Below are 14684 nucleotides of genomic sequence, written 5' to 3' on the forward strand. Positions count from 1 at the left end.
GCGAAAAAAGGAAATAACATTTAAAAAAAAAAAAAAAAAAAAAAAAAAAAAAAAAAAAAATTAAAACCTGTGAACTATTTTTTAAATGTCTTTATTTAGTGAGAACAATATATAATGTATCCACCAAAAGAAAATTAAGATCACCTACAATTTCAATTAAAATGTCCATTTTCTGTGCCTTTCCTTTCAGATTTTTCACATATGCATTCATGTTAGAGTAAGCAGGTGCAGTTTAGTAACCCACTTTTTTACTTACCAGTTTCCCCCCACGTATCACAGACTCCACAATCATGAGTTTTGATGGTTATGTAATGTTCATTTCAGTTAATGTGTCATAATTTTCTTAGCTACTGCCCTGCTGTTATACATTTAGGCTGTTGGCCAGTTGGTTCTAATTTTAGATCATTCTGCTAGGAATATGTGCCTGCTTTTTTGTTTGTTTGGTTCTTCCATTGCAGGTGAATTCTCAGGAGTGGGGTTTCTGGGTCACAGCTTCCAATTTCTTAATGCATCACCGGATTGCTTTACAAAAGGGTTGTACTGGCTCGAAATGCCCCCAATAATGCATATATATCAAGGGTGAGTTTTACATAGTTGGTTAATCTTTGTAACAGATGCAGGAAGTAGGTATCATTTCCTCCATTCTATTAATGGACAAAAGGAGGATCAGGAAATTAAGTAGCCTGTCCAAAGTCACAAAATTGACTGCAGAACTATCTTTCTGACCCCAAAGAGCTGCCACTTCCCGGACACTTGAAAATGCCAAGTTTTGGGCAACCTTCCAGCAAGGGTTGCTGTTACTATTACTCATTTTGGTTAGTTTAATAAATGTAAAATGATAACCCCAACATGCTCTAATTTGCATTTTATTGTGTAAATGACTCATCATTTCATTAATTATCTGTTATAATCTTAGTATTTTTCTTTCAGTATGGAAAATTTGTGTTAGATACAAATAACATACAAATGACACCCTACCTCTGCCTGCCTTTCCCCTTTCTGGTTAGCTCTTTTTCACTGTAAGACCTTCTCAGTGTTTGTGTAGGTAAAATTGCTTCTTTCCTTTGATGATTTTTTCCTTTCTCCTACAAATCTAAGAGTGTTGCTGATTTTTCCAGAGGTTTAACATATCTATCCAATTTCCTGTTCCTATGTTTCTGATAATTATATTTGTAAAAATCCTCAATCCTATTCTACCAGGAGTTTTTCCTAAGGAAACGGGAAACATCTCAAATGTTCTACATATGGGGAACTGCTAATTAAACCGTGATGTTCTAAGAACAAGAAAATAACGTGGTCATGAAGATCCTCATCATTACAGCAGTGAAATTGCACTGTGTTGTGTGAGAATCTGGAGGCTAGGAAACAAAAACGGAGCTGTGGTTTTGCGATGGCGAGGATGGATGTGACAGTGGTGGAATTACGAGGTAAAAAAAAAATTGATTTCCTACAGCCACTACAAAGAAAAGGGCAAAAAATTCCTTAAAAAGGACCATAAACATGGATTTCTCCCCATTGTTTAATAATGAAACGTGAAGGCGCCTGCCGCACAGGTGCGAAGCCCAGTGACCCAAGGGTCGTCATCCGAGACTGGTTGTTCATTGGAGCCCCCCATGGCCAGTGTTCTTCCTCTAGGGGACGGGGAGGAGTGTGACAGGCCAAGCGGGGGTCGCCGTCGCACCTGGGGCCCGGAGGCAGACCCGCAGCTCCTCTCTCCCTGCCGGCCGCGAACAGAGGGCGGGGCCTCCCGGGACCCCGCCCCCACCGAGGCCCGAGGCCCCGCCCCCGCCCGCCCGCGTGGGCCCCTTCCTCAAGCGGTGGCGACGGCCGCTCGGCTGCGGCCTCCCTCAGAGAAGCTCCGGCCGCGAAGATGAAGGGCGGGGCCGCCTCCCGGGAGGAGTGAGGCGGCTGCGGCGGTAGGCCCTGAGGCGCTCCATAACTCCCCCGGCGGGCGTCCGCTTCCCCATCCCCACAGGCACCCTCTGGGTATTGGGAAAGCGCCGGGCCTTGCCGAGCGGCGTCCTGGGTCCGGACCCCGGCCTCCGAGGGGCGACCGACGCGCAGGGACCGGGCCACGCGGCCCCCAGGGCCCCCACCTCGCCCCCCAGAGCCCGCTGGCGGCCCTCCCGGAGTTCCCTTGTCGCTGGGCGGGACCCACGGCGGGGTGCAGGGGGCGCTGCGATACCCGGCGCGCCACCGACCTCCCTCCAGGGGCTCCGCCAGCTCCCCCAGCCCCCACGCGGAGTGAAGGGAGCGTTCCTAACCCGAAAAGCGAAGCCAAGCCGCCCCACCTGAGCACTGGGGCAGGCCCGAGACCCATCACGTGCCCTCGGGGCAGTCCCTGGCCCCTCCTTAACGGGATCCGGACCCTGTCCGGTCGGGCGCCCTCGCACCTGGGACCCGAGGCCCAGGGTCCTCACTCGGCCTCAGCAGCTCCTCTGCCCCCGCCCGCGTCCCCTCCACCCCCGGTGTTTACCTGTCTCTGCCGTTAGGCGAGGAGAAGCTCGCGGCGCCGCGGCTGTCAGCGACTGGTGCGGAGGGCAGGCGACGCGCGGGGCCAATGGGGGAGGGACGCTGGGCGGGGAAGGGAGGCGGCGGCGCTCACGGGCGGAGGTCGGCGCGGGGACCAATTGCCGAGCGGACTGGCTAACACTCCGTGCCCGCGGCGGGCAGCCGGCCGAGGTTTATGTTAAAGGGTGCAGCGCTCCGAAGCAGGGCAGGGAATGAGTCACCGGAAAAAACGAGTTGAGATTCGCTTGAACACTTGCATCAGTTGATACCGCCTCCGGGTGCCATCGCTCCCTGACGTGGCTCATTGACTGTAAAAATCATCTTTAATTGGAAATTCGGCCCAAAGCTCCAGCTCCCCGTTACATAATGGAGAACTCGAGAAAATGAAGGGGAATGAGGAAGCAATTTCTGGAATTTTGGCAACCAGAAATTTCTAAAGAAGAAAACAAAAATGTTGCTTACCCTGGATTGAGATCAATATTTATAAATATTCACATAAACTCTTAAATTTTGAGGCCTAGAAAGGACACTGGCCATCACCTGTTCATTCATTCACTTTCTCCTTTTTTTTAGGCAAAAAAGATGATTAAGGTGGTGATATTAACAAATGAGAAAAATGAACTCCGTTTAAAAAGCTCTCATCACATTACCTGAGATGTCTTCTATGAAACAAGGTGGTGTGTTCTTGCCCAGGATTCCTGCTGACAACTTTGGCAGAGGTTTGTCTCATTTCAAAGGAGGGCAAGGGATGAAGTGATAGAAGGACAGGAATTGGAGGGGGATCTTATAAATTATTACCCAAATTGGGCACTTTTACGAGTGAAATGGGCATAAACCAGGCCTGCCCTGGGGAAAATAGGACATCGAGTATCCTCGTTTCGGGTGAGAGGTTTAGGAAGCATGTAAGGAAAGAGATTTAAGAATGTTGACAACCAGATGCAGTGGCTCACACCTGTAATCCCAGCACTTTGAGAGACCAAGGCAGGAAGATTGCTTGAGCTCAGGAGTTTGAGACCAGAGTGGGAAACAGTGAGACCCTATCTCTACAAAAAAGGAAAAAAAAAAAAATAGCTGAGAGTGGTGGCATAGGCCTGTAGTCCCAGCTGCTGGGGAGGCTGAGGTGGGAGGATTGCTTGATCCCAGGAGGTAGAGGCTACAGTGAGCTGTAATCGGCCACTGCACTCCAGCCTGGGCCACAGGGCTATAGAGCAAGACCCTGTCTCTCTCTCTTAAAAAAAAAAAAAAAAAAGCTGATGCTCCATTGATTGTAAACATATTTGCATTAAATATTTGCATCTCAGGACCAATCATTATCACTCAAGTTGGGGTGAGGGGTACAAGTGACTGGAGAAGCCAGGAGAATGCACAGAGGAGAGCTGCTGTAAAACAGTGCCTGAGCCATGTTTATGTGAGTGTGGGTGAGCACTTGAAAGATCTGCTGGGAAAGGGCAAGGAGAGGCCTGGAAAGCATCGACTTTGGAGGGAGCTGACTCAGTGCAACAGGGAGGACTGAATTGTGGCCAATTAGAATGAACACTAGGCAGTGAGGCTGTTTTACATCCTATCAGTCTTATGTAATGCTTAGGTTGACATCACGTTCTGAACCTCACCTCCTTTTCTCAGATAGCTCACTAGGAGATGAACTCAGCAGGCAGCACAGTGTCTCTGAGTCTCCTAGAGGCTCAGGGGCTTCAAGGAGGACTGGGCCAGGGTGGGGCTGGAAGTGGGTGACTAGATCAGCCTAGGCAAGGGGCTGGCTTCCACTGGCAGAAGGGGCCCTGTAAAGCTTGGTTCCAAGATGCTAAAACCCCTCTTTTCCTCAAAATAATCATATGCTCTGGTTGACTGCTTTCCTCCCATCAGGAAGGGGCTCAAATACCCTGGGATTTCTTGGAGGGGAGGAATTAGGAAACCAAAGGGGATTGCTTTATGCCCTATTCTGGTTATTACTGATGTACTGCAAATACTCCACAACTTCGGTGGTTTAAAACAACTACCATTTTATTATGCCAATGGATTGTTTAAGCCAGGGAGCTGGATAGGCACAGTGGGGACTTGATTCTGCCCCATGATGTTTGGGGTGTCAGTTGAGAAGACTCTAAGTCTATAGATGCTTTGATAGCTGGGGGTTGCAGTCATCTGAAGCCTATGCACTTGCATGAGTGGCACCTGGGCTGGGAGGACTTGAAGATCAGATGTACTGACTGGAGTGCCTACCTCTGGCTTCTCTGTGTAGCCTGGTTTCCTCATGGCATGGTGGTCTCAGCTTGGAGGGACTTCCTCCATGGTGGCTCAGGACTCCAAGTGTAAGAGTTTCAGCAAACAAGCTGCAATGTCACTTCCCGCCTGGGCTTGGAAGTCATGTAGCATCACTTCCACTGTATGCTCTTGCCTGACAGTTGTGTAGTTCCCTGGCTGTGGCAGTGGCTCGTGCCTGTAATCCCAGCACTTTGGGAGGCTGAGGCAGGTGGATCACCTGAGGTCAGGAGTTCAAGACCAGCCTGGACAACATGGTGAAACCCTGTCTCTACTAAAAATACAAAAATTAACCAGGCATGGTGGTGCACACCTGTAATCCCAGCTACAAAGAAGGCTCAGGCAGGAGAATCACTTGAACCCAGGAGGCGGAGGTTGGAATGAGCTGAGATGGTACTATTTAAGAAGGTTTGGGAAGCATGTAAGGAAAGAGATTTAAGAATGTTGACAGCCAGGTGCAGTGGCTCATGCCTGTAATTCCAGGCATGAGACTCTGTCTCAAAAAAAAAAAAAAAAGTCATATAGCCCCCAGATTCAAGGATAGAGGACATGGAGCACACTTCTCAATGGGAGGAGTATCAAAGATGTTGTTGCCATTTTAAAAAGCTGCCACAATGGGTTGATGGTCTTACCTGTGGATTCTTGGAGGAGTTTTCCTTGACCTCATGAACCACTCCAAGGGTGGGCAACCTACAGGAAGTGGCTATTGCAAATGGCCCTGCATGATTCCTCATTCCAAACTCACTCTCATTGCCTCTCCCATGACCACAACTACTCATGTCCCACTATAAATAGTGAAGGTCATTTTCCAGACTGAGTGAGAAGAGGGGTTTAGGGTTTGTCCTCGGAGGTCAAAGCCCTTGAAGGGGAATGATGCCACACAATTTTCTTCCTCCTCCTCCTCCTCCTTCTTCCTTTTTTTTTTTTTTTTTTGAGACAGAGTCTCTCTCTGTTGCCGAAACTGGCGTGCTGTGGGGTGATCTTGGTCAGTACAACCTCTGTCTCCTGGGCTTAAACTACCCTCTTACCTCAGCTTCTTGAGTAGCTGGGACCACAGGTATGAGCCACCACGCCTGGCTAACTTTGTATATTTTTTAGGGATGTTGTCAAGGTTGGTATTGAACTCATGAGCTCAAGCAATCCGCTTACCTTGGCCTCTCAAAGTGCTGAGATCACAAGCATGAGCCACCATGCTTAGCCTGAGTTACCTTCTTAAAAGTCCGCTCTTGTTGTTTTGTGGACATTAGCAGTACCTGGGTGGAGGCTTTTGCAGTAGGCCGGGGAGAGAAAATTGTGGCCTGGCCTATGGTGGTAGTAGAGGACAAATTGATGACACTTTAGAGATAGGCCCACTAGATACACTATTGCCAATGAGGTAAGGAGTTGCAGAAAAGGAGGAATCATGGATGACTTAAGTTTTTTAATGAATAACTGGGGGGATGGTGGAGCTATTTTCTTAAATGGTGAAAAATGGATGGCGACCAGATTTCAGAGGGAACATCTGGAGTTCCTTCTTTCCATTTGGACATGTTGAATTTGAGATGGCTGTGTAATCTCCAGATGGGTGCTGAAGATACATATTTAGTAGTTGTCAGCATATAGGCGATTTCCAGTCACGGGCTTAGATGAAGTCATCATGGGAGGAAATGTAGCCAGAGAAAAGAAAGGAATCAGGACTTCATCATGAGGAATACCGACAGTTTCGGACTGGTTGTTCTCAGTCTCTACTGTGCATCACCAGAAGACCAGATAAAACACAGATTGCTGCATCGCCCCTCCTGCCCCGGGATTTGATTCAGCAGGTCTGGGATGGGGTCCAAGCACCTGCATTGCTAACAAGTTCCTAGGTAATGCTGATGCTGCTGGGCCAGGACCACATTTTGAACCAGAGGAAGAGACTGAGAAGGGACAGCCAGTGAAGTAGGAGGGAAACCAAAGAGGGTCCTGTAAGCTAAGAGGAGGGTGTTTCGAGAAGGCAGAGCCAGCTATTGAGAGGCCAAGTTGTGTGAAGACAGGGGAGTGCTCACTGGATTTTGTGACGTGGAGGTTTCTGGGGACTTGAGAGACATTTCAATGGACTGGTGAGGGCAGAAGCAAATTGAAGGGGGAATAGAAGGTGAGGGAGTAGAGGCGACACTTCCTGAGTTTTACCCTGCAGGGAGCAGAGGAGTAGGCAGGAGCTGGAGGAGAGGGCGGGCGTTAGAGAGGTTGTTTTGAATTCCAATACTGGAGGGTCCTCTTTGGGTCGGGGTACATTCAATGGTATATTCATGTCCTCACAGACCTTGTTTCTTCCCTCTTTCTACTATTCCCTACCCAAGCTGGCATCAACGGCTGTAGCAGTTTGAGACATCACATGCATAGCAATTCAGACAGAGGAAGACAACAGCTAGCCTGTTTGTGTGGTCTTCTCTTAGGCATGAGGAACGTTTTCCCTAAAGATGTGAATCATGAATTTAAGGAGAAACTATTGTACTGTTGCTGCACAGAATGGTTCATATCTCCCCACCCTTTAAAAGCATTCAGTGCTTCCTTAATGGCTAGACTTCAATATCTGCAGTTAAAGTTTGCAGTCAAGGTCTCTGTGAAACATTTCTAATGATGTCTCTTTCTCTCTCTCTCTTTCTCTTTGCATCTCTCTGGGTGGAAGCCCTGCAGGACCACTTGTCCTCCTTTAATTGCCTTGCTGAAGGTCCACTTAAGTAGTTCTCTCAACCCTGAATTTCTTGACCCTACTTATGTTCTGTGGAGTGCTAGTTCTGATATGTCCTTTTCTCTGAAATCCTTCCATATCTTCCCATCAGAAGTCAGCTGCCTTCCTTCTAGCTCCAGCAGCAACTGGCTTGTATTATCCAGTTCCATTTTAAACTGCTTTATTATTTAAAAATTTATTATTGGCCAGGCGCAGTGGTGCACGCCTGTAATCCCAGCACTTTGGGAGGCCAAGGCAGGTGGATCACCTGAGGTCAGGAGTTCGAAACCAGTCTGGCCAACATGGTGAAACCCCGTCTCTACTAAAAATACAAAAATTAGCTGCGCGTGGTGGAGAGCGCTGTAATCCCAGTTACTTGGGAGGCTGAGGTAGGAGAATTGCGTGAACCCATGAGGCAGAGGCTGCAGTGATCCAAGATTGCACCACTGCACTCCAGCCTGAGCAACAGAGCGAGATTCCATCTCAAAAAAAAAAAAATTATTTAAAGCCCTGTTGGTCTTTAACGAGGCTGTAAATTCCTTGGGAGGAGAGCATGAGTACTGTGCCCAGGAAAATCAGTTAAATGATGTCCTGAATGTGGTTTCCTCTCCCATCCACTCATATTGCTCTTCTTCCTCTTTTCCCCTTGGTATCTACAAAAAATTTCCTTTTCTCTTTCTAGCCATGTCTAACTGTCTAGCCAGGTGTGAGGTGTCTCAGCCACCCCAGACAATGTCAGTGTCACCTGGAACCTGTGCAGCACGTGGGCCCTCCTCCACTGGCTGTCTTCTGCATTGCAGCTTTTATGGACTGTCTGATTTTCTCTGATCTTCTTGGTTCCCACCCTGGAGTTGGCTTCTGACTTTATTTTTCTGGAAACTGGAACCTTCCTGTGTCTTTACTGGCAGTTCCTGAGGCAATGGTAATTTTCTGGTTCCCGACACCAGTGAACGATCAGCAGCTACCCTCATTCAGCCCCTTCCTCGGAGTGTGCCAAAAAGGTTTTCTTTTTATGTAGATTATGCATAAGGCATATCAGTGTGATTCCAACTGATATAACCAAGGGTAGGGGGTGGGGGGTGCCACGTGGGGAGAGGCTTTTCCTCTCATGCTTTAATAGACCCATGAGGTGGGTTAATGCTTAATAATGCACTTCAATGCCTGGTAGGACTCATTTTGCCCGTTACTTTCTCTTAGCTTCAGAATATTTTCTGATATATATGTCAGATGTAGATTATATATATATATATATATATATATATATATATATATATATATATAAAATATATTACAGGCATGTACCACTATGCCCAGCTAATTTTTGCATTTTTAGTAGAGACCGAGTTTCACCATGTTGCTCAGGCTGGTCTTGAACTCCTGACCACAAGTGATCCACTTGCCTCGGCCTCCCAAAGAGCTGGGATTGCAGGCATGAGCCACTGCGCCCAGCCTGATATTCTTGATTATTTCTCTTTCCAGATTAACTTTGTAATCATGTCAAATTCCATGATACCTATGGTTGGAATTTTTTTATTGAAATGACATTGCATTTAAGAATACATTTGTGAAGAATCATCACCTTTATATAGAATGTTTTGCCTTGCTCCCATATCCAGGAAATAATTCGAATGTTTACTCAGGTGGTTTTGTGCACCTCCCAAGAGAGTTGTGGCAGATGCTTTTGATATCTTGCCCTTGGCCCATCTGAGTTCGCCTGTAACTAAGGCTTCTAGAATGCTGACACCTTCCCACCCTGATGCCAGCCGCTCTCTTCTTTGCTTGAGGACTTTTTCTGGCATCATCTGTGCTTGCCAAACCCTTCTCCCCAGGAGCACCCCCAAAATGTGTGGACTCAGGGGTCCCAGGGCAGTTCTCCCCAGTGGGAGATGACAGTCAGTCTGTGGAAAAATGCTCCGACTCCCCAATCTTGTGGCTGGATAACCTGGTGCTAGCTCCTAGAATGTTCTGGGTGGGGTGAAGCCCCAGTTGCACATGGTAATTGATCCATTACCACACCTGCACGTGTGTGGATATTAAAAGTGGAAAGAGTTGTAGTACATGAACCTTAGAAGCTGCTGAAATTCTAGGGAAACAAAGGAGGGAAGAAAGGGTGTTCTCACTTCTACTTGGGGCACTACCTGGCTGAGGGGGTTGGGTGGAAAGTCCCTGGGGCATCCTGAAGCTTCCAGAACCTCCACAGTGGTGACTGTGGTGGCCCATGGAGAAGAGGCTGGCTCCAGGGGCCTTGAGCCTGAGAAAGGGACTTGTTCATCATGGATACACATGCATGAACATACACCTGTATTTCCAAAATCCTTGGGCAGGCAGATACAGCTTTGTAGGAAACTGGGTCCTGTATTAGCAGCTGAGGAAACCAGATATCTCTCAAATCTATCTTCAGTGCTCTAACTTTTTACTCCCAGCTCTTTACTTGGCCCTGGGAATTGGTTGGGGCTAGGGACAATAAAATAAAGAAGCATTTATAAAGGAAGCATGTTTTCTCTTCAGTTTTCTTCCCCTATTTCCTGTAATGAAAACTCGATTTGCTTATGCTATCATTACACGGTGGTTATTTCCAGCTACATCATGAATGGACCTTGTGATGAGTTCCTGAAAGTTTGCATGTAATTCAATATGTTTTTGAAATAAAAGTGTGAAAATGTGTCAAGTGCATTAACTGTGTAAATGTACATTATGTAAAATGGGCCACTCCTTTATCAATGTATTTTGTAGGTCCATATTCTCAGATGCTGGGTTTGCAAGGCACGTCTTCGAGCAGTGTTCATGTGACTCCTGACCTTGTGAAGCTGGGATCCCTCACATAGTGTTCTAGGAAGAAGGCAGTGCACCCTCTTAGAGCACTGCCTTCACCCTACATGTGATTGTTCTTCATTAGGATGGCTGCATCCTGAGGCCCCTTGAGCCTTCTCCCTCAGCTATAACTTCATCTTGTTACTTTGACTGTTGCCAGCCAGGTCAGCTTCCAGGCCTGCTGTCCTGACCACACAGGCCTTTCCCTCCAAACCCTTGGTGTTCAAGACACTTGCTATTGGTGTGTCACATATTAAAATTCTAACTGTACCAACTTCTATTCTCTGTCTTGTTTTCAGCTTTGTTTACTCATCCTGTGGTATTTTCTTAAGAGACAGGCAAAGAGTTTAATGGTTTTCATCTTCTAATGGACTTTTATTTCTTTGAATAGGACTTCATGCCAAGGCTGAACTGAGAGCAGGGCTGGCTTTGGGTAAGTGATAATTGCCTGACTGGGACAGCAATGGAAAATCCCTCCACGTTTTTAAATGAGTGACATCTGAAAAGAAGTTAATAGCATGTAGTGGAAGCAAAATCAAATGGCAAAATTAACAATATGAAAGTAAAAATGGTCAGAGGTGGCATCAAAGCTCATACACAGTAGTGTTCTTTTTTTTTTTTTTTGTTCTTGTTCTTTTATTGAATATAGAAAATGAGACAAACTAGGATTGGAAATGCTGCCATTTAAAGCAATCTGGAAAGTTACTCTGAAAATTCTGGCTTATACTTGTTCATATTTTGCCTTTGATTTTTCTGCCCAGGAGAAGCATCTTTAGACTGCAAAGGGTAGAATGAGCACTGGAAGCTCAAATGGGCTAAGGGAGGAGGCAGAAACTTTCATGTGTGCCAAATGCATGCAGATCTTCAGGCCTGTTGGATCATATCTTAAGGAAGTAACAATTTGCGCATGACAGTGGAGTGTCATACCCGTGACTCAAACCTCACATGCAAGCCTCTACCTTCTTAGAAATGGTTTGTCTGAGATGATAAGGTGGCCCTATTTAACCCTAATATACAAATAATATAAAATGGTGCTATGGCTTGAATGTGTCACCTCCAAAATCCAGGCATTGAAAAATTTTTTTTTTTTTCCAAATGGAGTTTTGCTCTGTTCCCCAGGCTGGAGTGCAGTGGCACAATCTTGGCTCACTGCAACCTCTGCCTCCCGGGTTCAAGTGATTCTTCTGCCTGGGCCTCCCAAGTAGCTGAGATTATAGGCGTATGCCACCACATCTGGCTAATTTTTGTATTTTTAGTAGAGTCAGGGTTTCACCATGTTGGCCAGGCTGGTCTTGAACTCCTGATCTCAGGTGATCCACCTACCTCGGCCTCCCAAAGTGTTGAGATTATAGGCATGAGCCACCACACCAGGCCCAGGCATTGAAACTCAGTGGCCAATGAGATAATATTAGGAAGTGGAGGCTTTCAGAGGTGATTCAGTCACTAGGATTCTTTCTTTGTGATCGAGATTCAGGCCTTTTTAAAAGAGGCTTTGCACAGCAGCATTTGGCCCTCTTGTCCTTCTGCCTCCTGCCATGTGAAGACACGGTGTTTGGTGTTTCTCCCCTCTAGAGGATGCGGCATCAAGGTGCCATCTTGGAAGGACAGAGCAGCCCTCACCAGACACCAAACATGCTAGCATCTTAATTTTGAACTTCCCAGCCTCCAGGACTGTGAGAAATAAATTTCTGTTCTTTATACAATGTATCTCAACCATTCCAGATGTTGAAGATTTGAATTTATTTCCACAAGTCTTAAAGTCTTTGGTGATGCAGGTAGTGGTGCTGAAATATCACAAATCAACACGTGGATATCTTCTTTGCCTAAAAAATATCTCCAGATGCCAGATGATACAAAGTTTGGGTTGGAGTGTTGGGTTAGAGATGGCAAGATAAAGAAAGCTACTTAGCCTGGCTTGAGTAAAATGCAGTTTGTTATAATAAAGCAACAGATGGCAACCATCACGGAGCTGGCAGCTGGGCCTTATCAACCTAAATAACAAACATTTTGAAAGGAAAATGACATTTATTTGGGAATAGGCATTTCAATGGAAATGCATGTGCTATAATACACTATGTGCCTATTCAGGGAGGTAAAGGAAGACAAGGGTTTTTTAGAGGAAAAACAAGGAGGGTTACATAATTGTTTTTGGGATAATTATCCTTGACTACAAGGATCAATAACAAGGGTAGTACCAGTTTGAGGTTGGACAGGCAGCTGCTGGGTAGTTGTCCTTGTAGAGGTACTTTTTTGTGTAATGTGGAGATGGACTTTGTGCAAGGCTGTGATTTTTTGCAGTCTTTTGTGATAGTTTTTGTGCATGGCAAGCCTGTCTTCAAGGCCTCTTCTAGCTGTTGGGATTTTTAACATAGCTGACTTCATTTGGTTCTGAGAGCTTTCACAGCCTCAAGTCGCAGTATTTAAAATACTTACTTCCCCCCTCCTCCTTTTTTATGATCATTGAAGTTATTTTTTCTTGTAAAAGCAATACATATTCAACAGACATATTGGAATATGTAGATAAGACTAAAGAAAATAAGAATAAAAGAAAATGAAGAAAATATCTAAAATATAGATAAGAAAATGAAATATTCATAATTCTACCCCATTCACATTACTTTTTTATGTACATATAAATTTTCCTTATCTAAATGCAATCATAAATTTTGAGCTAAGCTCCACCTCCACCCTATATTCTGCAATAATATTTGGCTGCATAGTATTCCATCACATAGCTGGGAAGAATATCCCTATAGCTAAATAAGTTGTCATATGTGAATGGTTTTGTTTTGTTTTGTTTTGTTTTTGAGATGGAGTCTTGCTCTATCACCCAGGCTACAGTGCAGTGTCATGATCTTGGCTCACTGCAACCTCTACCTCCCCGGTTCCAGTGATTCTCCTGCCTCAGCTTCCCGAGTAGCTGAGACTACAGACACTAGGCTAATTTTTGTATTTTTAGTAGAGACGGGTTTCATCATGTTGGCCAGGCTGGTCTTAAATTCCTGACCTTGTGATCCACCCACCTCCGCCTCCCAAAGTGCTGGGATTACAGGCATGAGCCACTGCGCCAGGCCAGATGGGCATGTTTTTAAGTTTTTGAGGCATGTAGTCAAAGTGGTTGCACCAATTTACACTCCCACAAAAGCGTGCTTTGAATCTCCCAGCATATTATCAGTTTTTTCCTAATCATTTACCAACTTAATAAGTGAAAATGGCATTTGTTTTAGTGAATGATTAAAGCTTTTTCATTGCTGTAAAATTAATTGTGAAACCCTGGCTTTTACAAAGAACCTCAAGAGACAAAGTGGGGAGGAAGCATATTCTAACAATTTTTATAGTCATTGCCTTTTTTAACTGTCTTATCTGGATAAGGAACCCAGCTATGCCTGTAACTGATTTAATACCCCATGTTTTTGGTTACCTATGTGAATGCTGATGTATTCAGCTTAGAATATTCTCAAGTTATTTTCCCTTTATAAATGAACCAGAGAAATATGTGAAATTATGATGGAAAGGTTTGAAAGTTGATAATTTTTTTTCCGGTTAGATATCTGTGAGAAATTATCTTTATTATCTTTGAAATTCTTCTTTTTTATTGTGTAATATACTTTGCCAAGGCAAGGTTTTCTCTTTCAATACATTCTTTGTTTATAAGAAACTATGTCAGTTGCAGTAATTCTGTTGAACAATTTTCTTGCTTTCTGCTCCATCTTTTCCTTCTCTTAAGAACAGACAAAAGAAATTAGAATAAGAATGCTATATTTCACTGGTATTTTTCAACTTTCTAAGATTTTGGTGCTCAAAAAATTGTATAGAGGCTTTCTTATGTATACACTGCTTTTATGTTTATTTGTTGGAATTGTTATATTCCTTCCCAGTAGAAAGGTGCTTGCTTAATATTTGTGGAATTTGTGAGTGCAAATTATATATAACAATAATGCAAGATTGCTTATAGGATAATAACATTTCTGTGTGACCATCTGATGTTGACCATCAGGAGGGATTTGCTTTGGGTTACTTGTCTAATGATGTTGCCAGATTTATCTTAATTTGTCCACAGCTTCTCCTAGCTTTTCTTGTCCCAGGGTCATACACTGGCAAGAAGCTTGAGGTGGTCCAGGAAGTAGTTTTTGTCCAGGAATTGATTTAATTTGGCTCACATGACTCACTTGGCCATTTCTAAACTTCACAAGGAAAAAGTACATTATCAAAATAAATCCTAAAATTTACAATAGAACAAATATATAAATGTAGAAAACTAGTTTCAGAACTGATTAAATAAAAGGAATCCACAGACCAAAATGTCAGTTTTAACTATAGTGCTCACAGCTGCATGTTTCATAACTATAAGCCACATGTACTCTTTACATTTACATTAACAAAATTTAAATAAAACTAAAATTTAATTCCTCAA

The 14684-nt window shown here is 44.7% G+C and overlaps 1 protein-coding gene and 1 long non-coding RNA gene across 2 annotated transcripts in view; one reads left to right on the forward strand and one right to left on the reverse strand.

The window, feature by feature from the left end:
* The window catches only part of PRNP (prion protein), a 17097-nt gene extending 14485 nt beyond the window's left edge, over positions 1 to 2612 (reverse strand). Inside the window, exon 1 of the mRNA XM_032295507.1 lies at positions 2477 to 2612. The gene's annotated coding sequence lies outside the window, so the exon portion shown is untranslated. The remainder of the gene's footprint in view (positions 1 to 2476) is intronic.
* Positions 2613 to 3123: 511 nt separating this feature from the next.
* Positions 3124 to 11883, forward strand: LOC116562955. The gene is made up of 3 exons (XR_004274145.1): positions 3124 to 3230; positions 10662 to 10703; positions 11845 to 11883. It is a non-coding gene; the product is annotated as an uncharacterized LOC116562955 (long non-coding RNA).
* Positions 11884 to 14684: the final 2801 nt, after the last annotated feature.

The sequence above is a fragment of the Sapajus apella genome, unplaced genomic scaffold, assembly GCF_009761245.1.
Source record: "Sapajus apella isolate SASKATOON/1434 unplaced genomic scaffold, GSC_monkey_1.0 scaffold33, whole genome shotgun sequence".
Taxonomy (NCBI): Eukaryota; Metazoa; Chordata; class Mammalia; order Primates; family Cebidae; genus Sapajus; species Sapajus apella.